Source organism: Xiphophorus couchianus, chromosome 16 (assembly GCF_001444195.1).
Source record: "Xiphophorus couchianus chromosome 16, X_couchianus-1.0, whole genome shotgun sequence".
NCBI lineage: Eukaryota > Metazoa > Chordata > Actinopteri > Cyprinodontiformes > Poeciliidae > Xiphophorus > Xiphophorus couchianus.
In genome coordinates this window covers 18,236,093-18,255,182 of record NC_040243.1, presented here as the reverse complement: position 1 = coordinate 18,255,182, position 19,090 = coordinate 18,236,093, and the positions used below count along the sequence as shown (strand labels likewise).

General features: G+C 42.8%; 1 protein-coding gene across 2 annotated transcripts in view; it reads left to right on the top strand.

Moving 5' to 3' along the window:
- Positions 1–4,851: 4,851 nt before the first annotated feature.
- pdgfbb (platelet-derived growth factor beta polypeptide b) overlaps positions 4,852–19,090 on the top strand; it is a 33,528-nt gene continuing 19,289 nt past the window's right edge. Inside the window, exon 1 of one of the 2 annotated variants that reach the window (XM_028042334.1) lies at positions 4,852–4,888. The gene's annotated coding sequence lies outside the window, so the exon portion shown is untranslated. The remainder of the gene's footprint in view (positions 4,889–19,090) is intronic. The other variant, XM_028042333.1, reaches the window with a different exon arrangement.

Genomic DNA, 19,090 nt, shown 5'->3' with positions numbered 1-19,090 from the left:
CACCATACAGCAGTGACAGCCGCAGGTAAGGGTAGGATATGTGTCAATGAGCTTTGTGCATCCACAGACTAAACCTCGACGTGTCTTGCCACAGATTTAAGGGCTGGACTTTGACTAGGCCGTTCAAACATTTGAATATGTTTTGGTCCAAACCATTCCGTTGTCTCTCTCTCTGGTTGTCTTATCATTGTCATTGTCATCGGTTTCTTCCAGGTTTACATTCAGCTGCAGCCATCTTCCCAGCTCTTAAAAATAAATATCCCTACAGCATCATGGTGCCACCACCACTGTGTGTGGGTGTGTGTGTGTGTATGTGTGTGTTTCCATGTGGTCTAGGGTTGATGCCCGTCAATCAGAGTTACCCTGAACCTCTTTACTGTTTACCCAATTCATCATTTGGATTTTGTTTAGGGATATCTGAGTCATCAGAGCTAAAGGGCAAATTCAAGTATTTTCAATTCCGTCTGTTCCAGCACAACAAAGTCATGAAGTATATTGCATTTTGTGATGATATCTGAGTAATTTTGGTAAATCCCTCTAATTGTAAAATACTAAATGTGTGTACGCCAGCTGCTCTGCAGCAGCATTACTTTCCCGGCATGCTGCTGAATTCAACAGGAGCTCATGCGCAGGAATTCAGAAGGAGAAGCGTGGCGCCAAAATACCATTGACCCCGCTGTTTTCATTAGTGAGAAGAAAAGGCTTCATAAAACCCCCAGTAGCGACGTGCAATGAGCTGGGAGGCCCTTGATGTACATGTAAGAAAAAGAAGAAGAAGTTTTTATTGAAGTGTGGTGAGAACATGGTTTGTGTGACACCAGCTTTGTTGCTTTTGACTCGGACTCAAGAGGGAAGGTACTAGGGGAGGCGCGCTGTTTGATTCTGCTCCATAATCTCTCCTAACACCTTGCTCAGGCGCTGGTATTCCTCTTATCCACGCAGCGAAACGAAAGCAGTGCCTTCCTATGCTGCGACAGGAGCGGCCGCCTCCAGGAGAGTTATCAGACATGGGAGTGGCTGATCTGTTACAGTGTGACCCGTCAGGTTTTTCTGGTCCTGCGCATTCCACGTCCAAAAGGGCTTCTCGGGGCTGGAAGCATGCAGAGGATGATTAACTGTTGGAGGAGAGCAGGGTGATGATTGGCAGGAATAGGATGGATGCAGAAGAGAGATGGAATTGTCTAGATTTCCAAGAGCTTGATCCGGGGACAGATAGGGAGACTGCAGGCTGGCAAGAAAGTCCTAAGGGGAGAAGAAGAAGAAGAAAAAACCCAACAGAGGAGTGGGCATCAGCAGCCATGATCTCACCCTCCGCTCCTCTCTTTGGCACCGCCTGCCAGAAAGCTGCCCTTTTGCTGAAAAATGCCAAGTGCACCACATTCCTCCGGCCACACAAAGGCCCTCCCTCGTCTCAGCTGCATAGGGCAATCAGACAAGGGGTAATTACATAATTAGGCTGACCCATGCTGCTGTCCCACTGGTGTGCCGGTTGGGTCACATTTATGTTGTCAGACAATAAAGCAAGCTGACCCTTATCAGAAAGAGAGTGACTTTCAGCTTTAATGGGTTCAGGGTTTTTTTTTATTTATCTTTTGCTGCTGAGGTTAGCTGAGTTAACATCTTACCTGCAGGAGAGGAGATCGTTTATTTTATATAAATCTAGATGAGTTCTTACCTGGAAGTAATGACCATGACCAAAGTATGTAATCCATGTCATTTTGCCTCTTTACAAGTTTTTATTCTTGATTCTTACATGAATGTTGCTGTTTGGTCCTTGCAAACAAACCATTTTGTACCCGTTTACTTTCTACTATAATATTGTCTGAGGAATGGTTGTAAAAACATTCAAATTTCACACAGAATTTCCTTTAGTTGTGTATTACTATCTGAAAACTTTGTATCACACCTATTTGCATTTATTTAGTTTAATATATATATATATATGTATATGAGGCAACAAATTGAAGTCTGTGGACTTTAAGACATAGCTAACATGAAAAGCTGTGGGTTTATGTTAGTTAATTGAACAAATAATTTAACAATTTCTGATTATCATAAAAGTTTCCCTTTAAAAATATTTCATTTTCACTATTACAAAGCAGCAAACGTCACATGTAAAACGTTTCCGGTGAGACCAACCTTCAAACAGTAATAAAATAGTTTTTTAATCGTACGAACTTTTGATTTCTGAAAGGCTTTACTTTCGCAACACATAGTTACTGTAGCCGGAAATGGTTCACATTTTCTGATCTCAGTGCATGTTTCACTCAGGAAGATCATTGATGGTGCACACCCTCCAACCTCCAGCTGTAGTGTAAGTAATCATCCTCTTCTGTTTAAATATCTGCCCAGTACAAATAGATTAAAGATATGCTTCACACTGTTCAAAAATTCCACTGAGACTTGGATTTGAACCAAATGAAGAGGCAAGGTTGGCTTCATCAATGTCCTCACTCACTTTGTGGTTACCTAGCAACAACTTGTTGAGTAACTTGTCGCGGCAGCAGTTTCAGGTTTTGCCATTGTGACTGATAGTTGCTAAGAAACGGCGCAGAGTGAAAGCTGGGGATGAAAACAGGAAAGGTCACCACACCGTTTTGGCAATATTTCAGATATTTAAAACAAAAAAAACTGAATCAATAATTATCAGTATCAACCAATACGATACATTTACATTGTGATGGGTTTTTCAGCCGTATCGTCCGGCTCCAAGTCCCATTAACCTTGTGCTTGTTGGCCACCATATGTAATCTGCACAAACTATTCATAAATTGCTGAAGTTTGACATTTTCTTGTAAGGAGTGGTGTCGGGGGAATCACTCCGCCAAATGACAGCCGTGGTAACAGAGATAAGACCCCCGCTGCTCCCCAGTCGACTCAGGATCAGCCGTCCCAGACGAGAATTGAGCCAGTGTCTCTCTCAGCTGGCCAGCGGCCAGCGGTCTCCCCTCGCACCATGGCCTTGGCTTTGGGTGTGTCTCTAGTCGCACGGGATAGCACAGAATAGACTATTGTTGCTCGCACAAGACAGAGGGGCAGGGGGCGGCGGAGGGAAGAGGTGCTGATTCCGATGGCGGGAGACTCAAGACGGCGAAAGGAGAAATAAGCTTTCAACAAGCAGGCCGAAAAGCCCACGGACAGCGACGCATGCCTTCCCTCTGCTGTTCACTTGCACCTATGATTATCCCATCACACACACTCACATTGCAATTCAGCCTGTTTTTCCTGGTCTGGTGGTATGCGCTCAGGGACAAACGTGGGGCACCGTGCGCTCAAACACAAGGCGTCTTCATGCAAAAACAATGTTCAGAAAAGAAAACACAAGCAGTTGAGGTAATTTAATATGACTCACTTCCTATTCCCCATCTTAGTTATGACGTACAGATTTGCAAACATCTAACAGGATCTGGAAACAAGACATGCAGTTTATGAGAGGATGTCCTGTTAAAGTCAGGTGGACTCTGTTGACTAATTAGGTGACTCCTGGAGGCTACTGTCTGGGCTGGGGTTTATTTATAGGTATCAGAGTAAAAGGGGTCGGACATAAACACACACAAGGCTTTTCGGATTTTTATTTGTGGAAAATGGATCCTTCTTTGTCTTATTCTTTCCACTTCTAACGCAGAGAAGCCCAATAAAATACAAAGTAATTGTTTTTTTTAAGTTCAAAGTAGGGATGCACAATATTGGATTTTTGGTTGATATCCGATATATGCCAATCTCCTAAAACTCATTTGGCCGATAACCGATACCAATACCGATATGTTTTTTGCTATGCCTACCTACAGTAACTATATGGTGTCCTCTACTGTGGAATTAAAATGCTGCATTATCTTTGTCAATTTACTCTGCTACCAAATGCAAATGCTAAAAAGGAGGCTGAAAAGAATGCAACGCTTTCAACTTGCATTATGTTTAATGTGAAATTTATTCATGACGTCAGCTATCTCGGAGACAAGGACAACACTCAAGCAGCGCAAATTTGTAAATGTTTACAAAACCAAACTCAATCTGCTCACAGTCGTGCACTAATATTTAACAGTTTCTTATGACGTCGTGCTATACTGCAGGCATCATTCTCACTTGTATTTTGACAGAATGGCCGATGTCCGATATTAAATTTTACAGCTAATATCGTCCGAAACAAATACCATGCCGATAATATCGCCCCTAGTTCAAAGAGTGCATATATTGCTTTTGGCAAAACAACAAATATTTAATCCGCTTTCTCATAACTTTAACCTTGTGTAACTGTCCTCCATCATGCTGGAAAATCTTCTATCATCACATAACTGTACATGAACTGTCAATCCTACTACTGCAGGATTAGGCAAAACTTTGAGCTAGCCCATTCCCTCAGTTAAAAAGCAACCCCCACTCCCTTCAATGCGTCACTGCTGTCGCAACACTTCCCGTGGTATTGCTCTTCAAATTCCCAAACGTCCATAGTGATCAGGAGGATGGAGTATCTTAGAAAACTTTGTCAACCTTGGACTTAGTGCCTATTTTTTTTGTCTTTCCTGGCGTTTTTCTTGGACAGAAGTCACATTTTTTGTACTAGGCCTTTATCCATAGGTTTTGACCTCCCTGTCCTTGCAGAAGCTAATGTTGAGCTAGCTCTGAACTGATGCTAATCCAAACCTAAACCCTCTCCAATGCAACCAGACCTCCATTGATAAACCTGAAGACTATCCAATGGATTTATTCCAATCTAGTCATCATTAACATGTTTCACCTGTTAATGATGCTGAAATGAACTTGACTGGTTTTATTCTTGCAGATAAAGTGAAGTAAAAGGATTTTCTTTGATGTGTAGTCATGGATTTGTTGGCAGAAAGCGGAAGTCAGCCACGATCCAAAGATGATGAAGAAGAAGCAGAAGAAGTAGGTTCCTCTATAACCCTCTGAGACTACGACGGAAAACTCAGAGGACTTCAAAGAATGTTTCCACCTTTTCAAATTCAAACAAAGCAACAGTTGAACCAGTACCGCATTTCTCACGTGTGAAGAAAAGTCTCGTGACTCAGGAATTTTGCACAGTGGCTTACCTTTTTCTGACGTCAGAAACGGCAGATGAATAACCCCGAAGGAATTTCATTGTCTCTTCTGAATCGAGACGAGTGTTTGCCGAAAACATCAGCAAACAGTCATTAGTACTTAAAGGGCTCCGGTTGTCTGTCTCTTTGGGGGAGATTACTGCTTTTGTTAAGTTGAAAGACTTCATATGGAAGAAAGTATCACCCTCATCGTAGCTGCAAAAACATCTCTTTCCAATTACAGAGTCTCACCCACCTCACAGGAGATACACACAACTCTAAATATGGCTTTAGTTTTTTTTTAAAGATGCAAGTCACAGCATGCTAGTGGCAGCAATGGACGCTATCTGCAGTTTTTTTTAGATGCTGGCAACAATATCCCAAGCTTTGTCTGTCTCCAGAGGTTTGCATTGCTTTGAGTCTTAATCATTTTCTAAAAAAAACCCCTCTTGCTGAGGCTGTATTTTTGGATTAGATGCAGGAAATTCCCATCAAGCAAATGGAATGCCATATTAATTTTTATTATTTATTTTTATAAAACTGCCAGAGTTTAGTTTGCACACTCTAAACTTTCTAAGCCAATTTCAGACTACTGTAGCATCATAGGCTGCTTGCAAAAAATGTGAAGTAATTGAGAAACCTTTGACTAAAAGGGAAAGAAAAACACTCTGCTTTCTCGGGCTGAACTTTTTGATCGACGCTTGCCGACCCCGTGGTCCCGGCTGTCGAATGTCTTGACCTTTTCATTCCGTCGGACGGCTTCGGCGCGGGGAGATGGTGTCGCGTTAGAGAAAACACTTGCGGGGATTATGCAAGAACGCTGACATTTTGTGGTGGGCAGCGACCTGCTTTGGTCTTTCTCTCTTTCGCTTTGAGGATCAGCGAGACATTTCCTCAGTTGGACCTCGGAAGTCGGCGCCACCGGTGGCCTGAACTGATGATGTCTTAATGTGACATCAGTGGGAAAGGCTCTTTGTGGGCACGCTGTCTGTGATGTGAAAGAGACCACCACGATGATTATTATCAAAGGAGAAAATCATATAATGGGGTCTGGTCTAATGTTCATCAAACGCCCCCTGGCCCCCAGCTAAAAAACTTCTGCCACTATTTGAACTCACAAAGCTTTTTTCACATCCATCTAATTCATTTTTTGTAGGAATTTTATCACCACAGAGGATGTTATGATGTCAGCATCAAACATTTGATTGAAACTATGAACATAGGCATTTTAAAAAGTGTGCGACGTGTACAATAGACAAATAATTTTACAGTAGTTTAAACTGAGCCAAGGCTTTTATTACAGACATTACAGAACAGCAAGAGTTATTATTGGTTGTTTTGCTCTTAGAAAACCAGTAGTTTTAGTTCAGGTGAACAAAATATTGCAACCAAACTTCAAGGTGAGCTGCACAACTTTAAGTAGCAGAGTTACTGGAACAAAATATGATGATGTATGCTGGGGGTGAAAAAAAAAATCACTTTATGAAATGTTTGAAACCTATTTTTAATGTCAATCAAGGCAAAAACATATCTTAAAATGTACCTACTGTTATATTTCCTGTTTATTGTTACATCCTCCTTTCGCAGTGTCTTTGCATAAAAGGATCTGCAAAAACCCAAACATGACATGCCTCTCTGTAAGCCTGCCTCTAGTTTCCATGGTTACCAGTACTCAGGCTAGTCAATGGTGGCAATTCCCACAACATCCATGCTTCAAGTTTTAACCAGAGACCCACACATCGCACTACAGCTGACATTTCCCCAACCTTTAGAGCAACCAAAGCCAATTTTGATAGATTAAGCGTTCTCCTTAAAAACTACAACATGAGAAGAGGTATTCAAAATGTATATTTACATTAGGAGCAGATAGAATACGGTGTGCCAGAGAGTAGTGGCTGTATAATGTTGTTCTATTTGAAGAGAAATTCAAAATTACAACAGAGTTCCCATATTTAACTGTGTCTGATATGTTACATAGAGATATTGGCATTGTTAGCTCTGTCTGTGTCTAAAGCAGAGGCATGCGACCAGGTCGGCACAAGGGAAAAAACTTTTGGAAACTATTGATGTAGAGAATGTAGGACAAGCTAAAAATGACCTAATTTCTCTGTACATCTTTGTTTGTAACTTAGACATTCATAACAGCATCAGGATACTGGTTTCATTATGCCACTTATTGATTTGGCAAAACGCACAGTAGCTCTCAACTCTTCTAGTCCAGCTCAATGCAAAGATGTTATAACTGGTAAAGAAAACAAAACAAAAAACCCCCCAAAAAACACAGCCTTTCCCTTGCAGGTGTGTGTACTTGTTGCTTTTCGTAATCCATCCTGTCCCCAAAGAAACGGACTTTAACGGAAAAAACAAAAGCGGTTTAGTTGTTTTGTGCACCCAGCCCTGGTCTTCAAGCACATTGCATTCTGCACAATCTCCACAACTCAGCTCAGATTCTCCTCCATGTGAAGCTGTCAACTCGTCTTCCATGTACACTGAAAATGATCCCGGCTTCTTTTAAAAGCCCCAAAGCTCAATTCGCATCACAGCACAGGCAGCCAAGACTGAGGAGACTTTTCCTGGAGCAAGACTCGTTCTCCAGAAAGTGTTTACTAGTGATAGCACTCTAAATATTTTATTTAATTTATTCAAATCCCCGAGGCAATACTGCATATAGTCTAAGAGACTAAAACTGAAAACAACACTTTTTTTTTTCTCTTTTCTTAATAAGCTCATCTACTTTCACCGAGAGCCTCTGAGGGCTGGACGTTTGGGTTGAGTACTTCCATTGCATTGTTTTAAATCGAGCACATCCGATGACAAATGGTATTTGAACTCTCCAAATATTTAGTCTAATTAGTGCATTTGGAGTTGTTTTGTCTGTCAAACGGACACAGTTAATTCGGCACCCCACCGGAGACGTCCGATGAGCTCTCCAGTCCGGTCCGACTGCATGGCCAGCGAACGGACCCGTGCATGGGAAACCTGACGTCAAAGAAGTTCCACCTTCCCAGTATGTATAAGTAACCTTTCTCCCCACCTTTCTCGCGTCTTGAGCTTGCATTTTCATATTTCGCTGGTATTTCCGGATGGCTCCCACATTTGCAAAATAAAGGCCATCGGAGTAGTCATTATAAGGTTGAACAATAATAACTGGAGGAACTGAATAAAAGCCTGGAGAGGCTTGTTGACCTTTCGGAGCTAAACTGGTCCTGGCTTCTGTCTGTGCACCGCTGAGCCCATTGTGTTCCCAGACCTTATCATTGTGTTGCAGTTTCCTCTTGTCGCTACGTGCGCGCACGTGTGCATGTGTCGGAGGCTACGCGCGCGCCAGGACCGCCCTGCATATACTTTGTATACAGCATGCGTGGCCCGATCCGCCGTACTACAAAGGTACAAAGGCACAAAGTGATGTGTGCTGCTTTCGCACTTTGAGGGACTCACACAAAGGCAAAAAGCTCCGTGGAAAACTTTTATCTGGAAAAGCGACGGCGATGACTTTGGTTTCTTCAATGAGCGATTGAAATTAACTTCTGCCTCGCATGCAAAAATGGCTGCCTGTGGCATAGGAGTGGTGGAAAACTGGAAGTTAAGCAAGCAATGGAAAATGTCATTGTCAAAGACATTTCAGTGAATCAATATCCACAACGCAGCTAAAAGGGACAGCTGCTGTGTTCCCATTGGTAATATAATTGTGCTTAATTGGAATTACAAAAATAAATGTGCTTAATGGAAACCCGCACGGCTTCAAGGCGATTCTGGTCCGCCATCCGGTGTCTCAGGAGGGGGAAGCAGTACGGCACCAACACTGTTTATAGTGGGGATGGTGTGCTGCTGACCTCGACTTGGGACGTTGTGGGCCGGTGGGCAGAATACTTCGAAGACCTCCTCAATCTTCAATGTCCAACATTGACCAACATGCCTTCTATTGAAGAAACTGAGCCTGGGGACTCTGGGTTGGGCTCTCCAATCTCTGGGGACGAGGTCGCCAAGGTGGTTAAAAAGCTCCTTGGTGGCAAGGCTCCGGGAGTGGATGAGATCCGCCCGGAGTTCCTTAAGGCTCTGGATGTTGTAGGGTTGTGTTGGTTGACGCGACTCTGCAATATCGCATTGACATCGGGGGCAGTTCCCCTGGACTGGCAGACCAGGGTGGTGGTCCCCCTGTTCAAAAAGGGGGACCGGAGGGTGTGCTCCAATTATAGGGGGGTCACACTCTTAAGCCTCCCTGGCAAGGTCTATTCAGGGGTCCTGGAGAGGAGGGTCCGTCGGATAGTCGAACCTCGGATTCAGGAAGAGCAGTGTGGTTTTCGTCCTGGTCGTGGAACACTGGACCAGCTCTACACCCTCTGCAGGGTCCTGGAGGGTGCATCGGAGTTTGCCCAACCAGTCTACATGTGCTTTGTGGACTTGGAGAAGGCGTTCAACCATGTCCCTCGGAGAGCCCTGTGGGGGGTCCCTCGGGAGTATGGGGTACCGGGCCCTTTGATACAGGCTGTCAGGTCCCTGTATGACCGGTGTCAGAGTCTGGTCCGCATTGCCGGCAGTAAGTCGGGCTCGTTTCCGGTGAGAGTTGGACTCCGCCAGGGCTGCCCTTTGTCACCGATTCTGTTCATTACTTTCATGGACAGAATTTCCAGGCGCAGCCAAGGTGTTGAGGGGATCCGATTTGGTGGCCTTAGGATCGTGTCTCTGCTTTTTGCGGATAATGTGGTCCTATTGGCTTCATCGGGTTTGTCACAGACAAACTTATTCACGCGCGATTTTAATCGCATCCTGTCCTGCGTCCTGTTTTGTTTCGACATCGGCAGAACACCAAAAAAATATTGCGCAAATTTGTATTGGAACCTTAGAGATATGTCACTCTTGCAAACCACAATAATGCTCCTTTGGGGGGAGAAAAACAAAAAACATGTGCTAACAATTTTTGCATTAAAGAAGGTAGCTTATGTGCAAAAAATAAAGACTAAATTATTTGAGAATGTATAAGAATCCTTTACCAGTTATGCCAGCTCCACTATAAAATAAATAAGGGTGATAATAGAGTAGATATATGTAAACTTCACTGTTAAATGGCAAAGGATGGAATAGACTGCTATTCCCCCCCAAATCTATTTGCAATGACTGATAATTCTACAAAGTAATCTTTGCCACGCCACACTTTTCATATTCTTGTAGAAACTCAGCTTGCAGATTATCCGCTGCTGTGTCTCTGTCTATCCGGCAACATCCCAACAAAACTCCTAAATGTTTGAAGAAGCAAACAAAAAAACCTTTCGATGCACATGCAGGCGCATTTCTGCAGCGTCTCTGTGCCACAGTAGGGATTTCTTTTCACATCTCAGTCAGCCCTGCTGCTAAATGCCACAGAGGATAGGAGGCTTTGCAACACAGAGGCCCATTCATGGAAGTTAAGAGCTGACGATAGCCGCAAAGTATTACTACAACTCAGGAATGAGTGATGAGCTTTGCCTCCTCCCAAACTCTCTCCAGCAGAAACAGAGAGAAAAACCAAAAACCCCCGAATGAGAAACCCCGCTGCCTCCACCTGCTGCCCCCCGCTGCTCCCCTCCATCCCGCCTTCCTCATCGGACGGGGGAAGGAGAAAGGAGCCCTATGATGTCACCGGACGCTCTGTTCTCCAGGACAATACACCCACACCTTCGGGGCTTTCCCTACCCTGGCAACAGGGGGAGCTGTTGTGTCCTGGTGGCATGTGTGAAGTGACTCATCGCCTCCTTTAGCCCACGCAGCACACAGACTCACACACACCATCTTTCACAAAGCACTCAGATACATAGATCGCTGGTATGAATGCACAGGCAGAGGAAGCTCAATCTGAAAGGCAGCCTGTCCTTTCAGATCAATACACAACACCCTTCATTATTATTGGTGCCCTTTGTTAAAATGTGTGAAATCAGTGAGAAAACTGGAAAAAATAAGCTCTAAATGGGAAACATTTACAAAGTGGGAAGAAAATCCCACATCAGGAAGCAAAAATCCCACTTGCCACTTTGAAAAGCAGCCATAGCAGAAGATATCAACCAAAACCCAGGCATTTCTGTAATAAACATTGATCAGAGAGAGTCTAAGGTTGTAACATGTGATCCAATGCCAGCCACAGTCATCCTGGCCACTCTTCAAAATGGGGAAAACAAGAGCACATAGCATTGAAATAAGGCAGGAACAAACACCTGAGTTTTATCATGCAGGTTAGGAAAAACATTTAAAAGTTGATCAGCAAATTTTACATAACCTTTTGAGAAAAGATATATTTAAAAAAAAAATTTAATAAATATTTACAATAGGAAATTTGTAGTCATTTTAAAAGAGTATGTCCATTTTTAGGCTTTAAAACAAACAACGAATAAAAATATTTACAAAAATAAGACATATATTTTCTTTATTGGGATTTTTTTTGGTGGAAAAATTATTTAACATAAAAAATAAAAATAAGAATTATTTTCCAATGTAGTGATGAGAAAAATGTTATCTATCTATCTATCTATCTATCTATCTATCTATCTATCTATCTATCTATCTATCTATCTATCTATCTATCTATCTATCTATCTATCTATCTATCTATCTATCTATCTATCTATCTATCTATCTATAAATTAATTATTAGGAGCATTCATTAGGTTGAAGGTCCAAAGAGCCACTTGCGACTTCAGAACCGATGACTTAGGAGTTCTAGCCGATTTTCTTCACACATATTTGGGCAAACTTTTTTGTATGTGTCCACCTGTAATGTGATTGTCAGAAATTTGAAGTGGGTGTGGCTAACACGCAGGTAAACTCTGCGGGGGGCGTGGCCTCCCGGGACTTCTCAGGAGTCCCGCACTCGACGTCTTGTGAAGTATAAAGTAAGCTGTCCAGAAGGAGCTTTCTCTTTCCATCCAGAATGTTCTTGCAGATCATCGGGAGCCATAAGAATCGAAGCCTTGGGTGTTTCAATAACTTGTATGTTTACAGATAATTTCATTTTGAAGAAAAAGGTCATAACTTCTGAATCAATTTGACACTTTTGAGTGAAATTAAGAGGAACAAGATACTAAAATGGAAAAAAAAAACCCTATTAAAATATCTTCACATCCACTGCATTAGTTTTACCAGACGAGCAGTGCTACATGCTTTTCCTCAGGTTCCTATCTATTAGCCATTGTTGCGCACAAATTTTCCACACATTTTGATATCCTGGACCTCGTTAGAGACAAAACCGCCCAGCTACCGGTGGGACGCTGCCAAGATCTATGGCTGATGGGGGCCGATAAGCGAGTTTCTACAACAAACTACCTCTGGCCATCAAAGCTATCCTACCATTGTTCCCTCAAGCGGAGGAAGCCAGGTTTGTTGTGTTATTGTTGGAAGTGGGAGAAAGAAGGAGGGAGCTGGAATCAGTGCGCATCCATGCGCGTGCAAGGCGGCGTGACGTACGGTCAGCCTCGGTTGTTTTTGTGTCTGTTTTCGTGTCCGTTTTGCTCGCTCGCTCCGTCTGGGGGGTCACAGGTCAGCGCGGGCCGGGGAAAGCCATCAGCGCGAGCGCTACCTGAGTCAGAGCGGAACACGGGCTTAAAGCCGAGGGCAGGAAAACACCTGGGAGCCGGAGGAGAACAAACAAATCCAGAGGAGGAAAGAGGAAGACGACGCGGGCTGAGGAGGGGAGTTCAGCAGAGGGAGAAAGGGGAAGAGCAGAAAGCGTTTAAAGCCGTGCGGAGTCCAGGAAGAAGGCCGGGGGCAGAGGAAAGAGCCGGACTAAGCGTCACACTAAGGAGGTTGTGCAAAAATGTAGTTGTTAATTCCTTATTTTTTCTAGCTATCAGGTAGTTCAATGGCTATTGAGCAGCTCTCCCAAATCCTGATCTGCTCGATTTTATGTTGAACCTTCAAAAGAAAAGAAAAAAATCACTCAATTAGTGAAAATCAACTCTGGTTCTTAGCCCTTGGTTGGGTGTGGTGCTATATTAAACATGGCGGATAGATTGAGCTTTAAAGAGATTTAACTAGATTTCAAACCGCGGTGGATTCTGGGGAAAGAAAGATGGTCAGAAGACACAAAGATTAACCTATTTAGTCCAGGATTATAAGAAATATGTTAAGAGGAGTCCAGGTGAGGCCTTTAATACAAAGAACACTGTACCAACTTTCAAGCATGGTGGTGGCATCATCATGCTGTGGGGCTGTTTTGCATTACACAAAGTGGATGATAGAAGAGGAAGACTCCCTGTGGCTTCATCCATAAAGGCGCTGGTTGATAAATCTCACTTTTTATGGATGAAACTTTAACACAAATGTGTTTTGATTTTTCTTTCTCTTTCATCACCAAGGCACGGTAATGGCTTATTTTTTAATACTGCGAGGAAATACATGAAGCTTTTCACAAAAATATGAACTTCCCATTACAATTTTCAAATACCATGACATAAATCAATATTTTTCTTCTTCATTAATTTCATTCTGTTTATGATTTGATTTTAGTATGAAAGCAGTTTTGCATATCTTGAGAAATTACCACCAAATCAAGACTTCAGGCACCGTCACTGTTGGCTTCCCTAATTTTCTATCTCAGTTTTTCTGTTTAGTTGGTGTTAAGGTCTTTCTGATTGGTCACTAGGACTGTACAATTGATTAACGATAATCCTTATTTCGAAGATGCTCTTGTTTCTTTACCACTACACCATATCCGTACCATTCTCCATGGCAACCTGACCCCAGGTCTACCTCACCTGTCATCCAATGAGGGCCGGAGATCGGCATCGGCGTCTTTCACCGCCATGTCGTTTCTTTTTTCAACCTGAAGTCTAAAGAAGTCTGATGAGGTTTTGTTTTTTACAAACAGGCCACTTTGTGAAGAACGATGAGTCTCTTTTCTAACCCAACACATTGGATCCTACATTGGATCAAACATTTTTCTGATTGGATGCTCTGCTTTACACCTAAATTTTGCTCCCAAAGTGTCAGACTGTGGCTTTCTGGACATCTCGACTGTAGTTTTGAATGGATGAATAACCATTTTTCCAAGTCTTTCCACCAGCTAGTTCACATTGTGAACACCCCTTCCTCAGAAACAAGGCATAGAGGGCCTGGGCTGCTGCAGCTGCTCAGACAAAAACATCCCCGACACAGAACCGGGCCAATCCAAAGTTTCTTCCCACTCTGTCTCTGCAGATGGCATTGTTTCCAGACACAATTTTCATTGTATCTAGAGTAGGAGGCGATGGAAATCGCTGGTGCCACAGACGCCAAACGTGTTTGTCCTCAGCGACCCCCAGCAGCAGCAGCTGAGAAACACCTGCAGGTCTTCTCACAGGCATATGCCAGCCTTCTCGCCCTCCTAAACCCGACCCAGCCCCTCCCGCTCTTGTCTTCTGGGAGGTAAAGCCTGGATTTCCCCGTTTCCACTCTCTCTAGCTCTTTAACAGCTAGCGCCTTGCTCTCACCCTCTCATTTAACGCCACTCCTCTCATTTCCTCTCCTCCTCCTGTTAAACCATTAGGCTCCTTTCAGCAGAAGATTCTTCCTTTTTCTTTTCTTTTTTCTTCCTCTACCTGCGCCACTACAATGGACCTGACCCAACAGAACATGCATCAACCAGTTTCTCCCACTGATGCATTAATAAAACATAGTTGCGTCTGGTACTGTTCATTTGTTGAGGCATACCTAAAGCTGGTGCAATAAGGGCAGATTGAAGCTGCATGTGTGCATGGGCCGCAGGTGGTTATTAAAACACACACACACACACAAATAGAGAGAGACGTATATATGTGCAGAACTATCCCAGAATGCTGGGGTGGAAATTCCTTCGAGGAGCTCCACGAGTCTGTGCCGAGAAGGTGACGTCTGGGTGATTTATTGCACTCTAGAGTTTTACTGAGCAGCTGCATCACGGCGACTCAACAAAGATCACCGCCTCCAAATTACACGGCAGTCAACTGGGGGTTTGTTACATTAATTACCTGTGACGTCCTGAGCTGAAATTACTTTTTTTTTTTTGCCTACTGTAGCTTCCATTCAGTAAATAAATCTTCTGAACGTACAAAGTGTCGGCAAATGAAGGCAAGTCGAGCAAAAACGCTACACAACTTGATTTATTTCAAGCCTGTCATCTCGGTTAGCCGGATGGCTGAAGCCACATTTATTACCCACAGCTAAGTGCTTTTGCCATTTGGACCACACTCCATCTTCTTCCATAATATGTCACAAGGTTGCATTATGCAGAATGAGGACATCTTTGCACTGTCTCTATAGATCATAGATTCCTGGGTCGTCTCTTATGTTTTCTACTTTTGGTCTCGTCTATAGACTTTAGGCCTGTGGACTGAAATGGCCCCGTTTTTGTTTTTAGTTGTCTGGTAGAAGTCACCACATTTTTATCAAAAATCTGCTGTTGCAGAGTTTGTGGCGCCATACGCTTCAACAAGGTTCCCAGATCCTTTGTAAGGAAAACTATCCCACAGCATCACAGTTCCTCCACCGTAGTGGGTAAAAGCTGCTTTGACATCGTCTTCAAGGATGAACAGAAGAAGAAAGAAATACAGACGGGAATTTAAGACATAAAACATCTGAATAATTTGCACTATGACCTCGTGGTTCAAGAAGGCCGGAAACCACTCAACTCGACTGAAAACAGCAGAAATACATTTATATTTAAACGTGACAAAAAAGTCAATGCACATCCCCGGTGTTGTTGACAGAGAGTCACATGGCCACACTCACACATTTCATGATTGTTTTTATCTTTTATCTTCCTGACAAAATGAATAAAACTATTCAAAGCACATTTGGACATCGGGACAAAAGATGTCACTCGGGTGTGCCGTGGTGGCGGAGGGGTTAGCGCGACCCACATTCAGAGGCAACGTAGTCTCGACGCGGCTGCCGCGGGTTCGACTCCCGGACCCAACAACGTTTACTGCATGTCTTCCTCCCTCTCCTTCCCCCTTTCCTGTCAGCACTACTTTGAAAAAGGGACACTAGAGCCCACAAAAAGACCCCTTGCGGGGCGATAAAAAAAAAAGATGTCACTCATCTTTAATGAGACGCAGGCCACCTCACCACTCTGGTTCTCGTACAGTTAAGCAGTTGCCACATGTTTACGATTGTGATGGTCAGACAGAAAGTAATTTTTCCTGGCTTCACTCCTGCACAACTAATTGGCATAAAACTAGCGCCGAAAGACGGTGAAGGAGACGAGATGTTGGTTTTTTGCAACATTTTAACACCTGAGGGATTATTTCTCCATCCTGTGTGCTTTGGCAAGACACACACGAGTTCCCATCCATCTTTGTTCGCCACAATTACAGTTATTATAAACTTTTTGAAATGATTGCTCTGACTGTGGGCACAGCACCTCTGAGTGCGAGCATGTCTTACACGAACAGCACGTTCTCTTAATGACACAGTTTTGAAGAATGGCCAAAAGAAATGCATTACAAACAAGACAACTCCATAGATTTCACATGTGATCGAGTATTTTGTTCATGTGATCCATGGCTTCTTCAACGTGTGATCATGTTTCACATTCGATCACATATTCCTCACATGTGCACCATACATAATTTCATATGATCTGATTTTTTTCCATGTGGAGATCAGGTGATTGTACTGAATATGTAAAAAAAAGAAAACAACTCATTAATTTTACATCACGTGTGAAAATAAGGAACCAAATAAAAACCGAACATGTGGTTCACAGAAATGTTCACATGTGAATGATGTGTGTGATTTTGGAAGACTTTGTGATAAAAACCCAAGTGAAACATGTGAATCCCATGTTCTCACATGTGAAACTCATGTGAGAACATGTGAACCCCATGGGTTTTTACCACGAAACGTTCCAAATCCACACGTACACATGTGCTTTTACATGTGTCTCACATCTTTCACATGTGGACATTTGTGTGAACCACATGTGACTTTCACATGTGAATTTCATGGGATCTTTTTGTGAGGTATTTCAGGTGCTTTTATTTTCCCTGTCGACCTGGGATTTATGTTCCCACATGAAGAAATGTACTGATGTGGAAACCGGAACTTTTCTTTATAATGCTGCTGCAGTAAAATATGACTTTATTTGCACGTCCTTACTTGTGCTTCCAGTTTTATTAACTGATGAATTTGCATTCCCCTTTTCACGCCAGCTAACAGTACAAAGAACAAAACAGAATCTTCTTGGATTCGTCTATTTATTTATTTTTTAGCACCTCTCCAGTCCACTGCAACATTCACGGCTGCTGCAAACGACAGTCACACATCTCCATTTTTTTCTTTTCTTTATTTTTAGAAAGCACTTTGAATTACTTCAAAGAGGGAAGTGTGCCCCGTTCCCACACTGATTTTTTGTCACGGCCCTGTGGGCCAATTTCATGACAACATACGAAGCATTTCGATTTGGTCCTCTCAGAAACAATGTCCTGTTCTCTGCGTCAGGATGTGAACATGCACACAATGGGCAGCTGTGGAGAAAAGCACAGTTATTACTGAAAGAATCCTTTTGCAGTTGGTCTGAAATCTTAATTACCCTCTTCTTTTTTTTAATTTTAGTTTTCTAAGTTTGCTCTGCCATGGAATAATTCAGCTCGAACACGATGAATTGCACCAATTCGATGCAGCTTGTCATGTTGAATATCTCAAAGCGAATCTTTAGCTCGTGTTGAAAAGTGAACCCTCACACTCTCCCTTCGTGACCCCCGCGTTGTGAGCGGAGCCGTCACACACCCCGAGCGCACACACTGAAACTGAACGGAGTAACAGATGATGGACCGTGTGTCACATGCACAACATCTTCAGGAAGTAACCTTGTAAACAGGAATGACTGGGAGGAGGCTCACCATGAAGCGCCATAAAAACACACACGGCTCAGACATTCGGTTTCAGACTGACGGTGACAAATACACCTGTATTCCAGCTCTGTTTCCCCTTTTCTATTTCTGGAAGAGTTATTCTGAAAAAGACGTGGCGGCTTCATCCGGAAACTCTGCTTTTCTTTCTCGTTTTGGTTTTAGGGGTTTCTGATCTCACATTGAAAAAGAGTTTAAAAAATATTCTTACTTTATTCTGAAGAGGACAGAACATGATGCATGCTTTAAACTTTTCCAGATGAAAAGCTGAAAAGTGTGGCATGCATTACTCTAAAAGCCCTGAATAAACTGAGAACTGTTCTATTTGTGATCCTAAAACAAATTTAGGAGAACTGATAACCTGCCAAAACATGGCCGTCCACTCACACTGCCGCTTTGAGCAAGAAGACCTTTAAGAGGGAGCAAATAACCGTATTTTAACTCTGGAGGAGCTGCAGAGATTCATAGCTCATGGAGGAGTGGCAAAAAGAAAGCTGTTGATGTAAGAAAGTCATAATGCGTCCGGGTTAAGGTTTAATACAAGCAAACTTGTGGGAAAAGATGCTGAAATGCTAAAGACAGAAAAGTTGGTCACAGTTAATGGGAAGATGCACTGTAAAAAAAAAAAAAAATTACAGTAGTTTACTGGTTGCCAGAATTTTACTGTATAAATATGAATCTTACCGTACTTATATTTTAAAACACTTATATTTATGGTCAAATTCTGGCAACCACAGCTGCCGGTAGTTTACCGTAAAATAGAGACGTTTCTTTTTTATTTTTACAGTGCGGATGGATCTAAACGAAGGGGATATTCATCAAATAAAATAAATACCATTGAAGGGTGCAAAAAATAAAAAGGTTCAGGTGTTAGAAGCCCTGACCTAAACTCAATTACAAATTTGAGACAAAACTTTAAAACTGGACGTTCACAGGCGCTCTTGGTCCAACCTGACTGAGCAAAGCAGCTGGTGGAGGCACTCCCTGAAAAAAACTCTCACAAAATACTGAATTAGAAAGACTGAATAGCAATGAACTCACAGTTTTCATGCTTAAATGTAAAATCTGTTGCTTCCACTTCACAGTTATGTACTTATTTGTGTTAGTCTGTCACATAAAATCCCAGTAAAATACATGGAAATCTGTGGTTGCAACATAAAAATCAAAGCGCCATGAATGCAGAGAGTCACTGAACCGTCGAAACTGACTCATGGGAACAAG